Source organism: Limulus polyphemus, unplaced genomic scaffold, assembly GCF_000517525.1.
Source record: "Limulus polyphemus unplaced genomic scaffold, Limulus_polyphemus-2.1.2 Scaffold2273, whole genome shotgun sequence".
Classification (NCBI taxonomy): domain Eukaryota; kingdom Metazoa; phylum Arthropoda; class Merostomata; order Xiphosura; family Limulidae; genus Limulus; species Limulus polyphemus.
Genome location: NW_013667883.1, coordinates 104,563 through 107,506, shown reverse-complemented (window position 1 = coordinate 107,506; position 2,944 = coordinate 104,563). Strand labels below are relative to the sequence as shown.

The window sequence follows — 2,944 nt, the reverse complement described above, 5'->3', positions numbered from 1 at the left end:
AAATCACAGTGATTCACACACTTTACTTACAGTGCCTACTGTTTGCTCGAATCAATTATCTGCATCTTCAATCTATCTGCATAGCTATCTTTTTTCGCTGGCTTTATTTGCTGGACTTGTATACTAAAAAAGAGGGTGCCTGGAACAAACTAGAGTTGCCAGGAAAATTCATGATCCTTCGAGAAACTCCAGAGCGCATGCTCCCAGTGTTGCTTGAGTTCTGCTGTCGTAACTATGTTCTGATGACAAAAATTTTTCTATAATAAACTATTTGACATAATTCTACTCATTATTTGTACAATAATATCTTGCAAAATGCATCAATGTACAGTATCACCTGAAACAAATACATTACTAATAAATTTAATTAATAAAAATGGATCTTAAAGATAAATTAATTATATGTAACACGAGTTATGGTCTCGAAGCTGACTCCATGTTGGAGAGGGGACCTACTGGCCCCTTTTCTTCAGGTGCAGCTGCCTGTTTCTTAATGAAAGAAATGGTGGTGAGTTGTCTTGTTTTCTTTCTTTTTTCTTTATACATTTCTTGGTAATAAGAAATTTCATCCTGCATATTCCTTGCCACTGCACTGCTGTGACCCACGTCAAGGTCATTTTCAGAAGCAAGTTCCATTGCTTCATTGACCTTATTAACTCTTTGAGCACAGGCTCGGTCCTTGGGATCGACCTCATAACCATTTTTGTGCTTCTTATAGTTTTTATGCTATACCTTTTAAATAGTAAGCCAATGTTAACGAAATTTTGCAGATTATTTCAAATTTTTTTATTAAGTCTTAAAGTTTGTAAAGAAATGTTTTTCTTGTGCCTTTTTTTTACTTTTCGCATGTTGCCTATCTATCATGCAAAGTAATTTTCATTTTAAGATTAAAAATACTCTTATGTATCGGAAAATTTTCTAATTTCACATGAGAAATCTTTATAAGGTCCAGATAGTTATCAAATATTTCTTAAGAAAGAACTTTATATTTTATCTGTTATTTTCCGTAATTAATTTCTGTTCGAGTTCACTAGATTTTACCAATCTTGTAACAATAAAAAATTAGGAAATAAATATAAGTTATGCATCTTTCATTCGAGAATGAACACAAATTCTAACACGAAAACATGAATGTTTAGACTAAATTGCTTAAATCTCATAACATTATACATTTATATATATTTATTATTTTTATTATATTGACCTTTCAGTCATGCCTGGCTAACAATACACATGTTACAATGACATGGCTCACATGCACTCATGTTACCATCAGTTTCCTGGATGAGCTGTGAAAATATGTGCTGCAGGTAATATGCCTCCAAGGCAGCGATTACCCCCCCAATCCATGGTCTACAATATGGACGTTGTATTGGGTGGAATAAACACAACTTCAACTTTTGCCAAATTTTGCAATGATAAATATGTTATATCAAAGTTATAATTTGGAATGATAGTGATTACAAAATAATTATGAGATCAATGATTTGACTGACCATGTGGTGATAGAGTTAATTTATTTTGAAATGACGAAATGACAAACAATGAGGTGACAGATAACAAGGACTGGATATATCTGTCTATACTATTAGAGAGGGATTAAAAAATTGTACAATATCACATAGAGCTACGAGAAATCACAGTTATAATCCATAACATTGGAGCTGCTGTGTCCACTAACTTCCAAATGCTTAATATTAACCCTAACATGAAGTAGCCCTGTTTTGTATGAATCATAGTAACATTCTATTGAAAGGTATTTTGTATCTAAACTTCAAGTTTATAAATACATGTAACAGTAATTATTTGTCATTTTGATTTGAGGGTATGATAGAAATGTTACTTCAAGATTTTTATTTATTTATCAAAGCAACTTGTAACTTGTAAAAAAAGAAGCTATCATTAAAATCCTTAAAGTTAAAGAAAATGTTGTTGATTTCTCGGTCCTTGCTTGAAATATTGTTAACAAATAAAGTTATGTACAGTAAGTTCTGTAAGTGAAAGAGATGTAATAACTCAACTTTTCACATTGTAATTTCAATCATTTTCAAATAAAACTGATCGTATGTATAAATGTAGACAATAGTTTAATAGTCTATGCAACAAAAATAGGCTTTTTTAAAGATAAATTTCTCAAATCTTTAAAAGAATTTTAGAAAAATTTGAAACTTCTACTTTTGGTTAGATTGTTTGCTCAGCACTGAAAGTTGAAAGGTCAAGGACTCATGTGTACAATATAATTGTATATCGGTCATAAAGAATCAAGTGTACTTATATTTACATAGATTCATGAAGATGTTTGTAATCATTTGATGATAAGTAGTTTATTGAGCACTTTTTTTTTCTAATCTAAGTATACGTGTAGTTAATACTAACTTCTAATAAAAGCAAGCTACCTACATTAATGCCTCAACTAAACATCATCAATAAACCATGTAACAGAGCAGTATTTACCACTGCTATCTACAGTTAAGTGTGTCCATATGAATATTTATTTCTTAACACTTTTCCTTCTTAAAAAACTTGGTATTTATTTTTCTGCTCATATTGTCAAAACATTTCCTTGAATCTAAGTTTTCATTTTCATGTTAAAACTTATTATCATACTTGTACTGTATGGATTAATATAAATAATTTAATTTGTATCATGAGTGTTGTATTTTAATGAATAGCTAGGAAATCCAAAAGTGTTTATGAGAAACAGGTGGCTGATAATGTTACATCTAATAGCAAAGGCTTTTTTAAAATGTTGTGGGTAAACAAAATGTTGAACTGGGGATTTATCCCTTAACCCTGTAGCATCTCCACTCGTATATTTATACATGCTAGACATCATCTCCATCCGTATATATATACATGCTAGACATCATCTCCATCCGTATATATATACATGCTAGACATCATCTCCATCCGTATATATATACATGCTAGACATCATCTCCAT

General features: G+C 30.7%; 1 protein-coding gene across 1 annotated transcript in view; it reads left to right on the top strand.

Annotated features, from left to right (window-relative positions):
- The window catches only part of LOC111087540 (tetratricopeptide repeat protein 17-like), a 34,745-nt gene that overhangs the window by 7,766 nt on the left and 24,035 nt on the right, over positions 1-2,944 (top strand). The gene's annotated exons all lie outside the window — the stretch shown is intronic.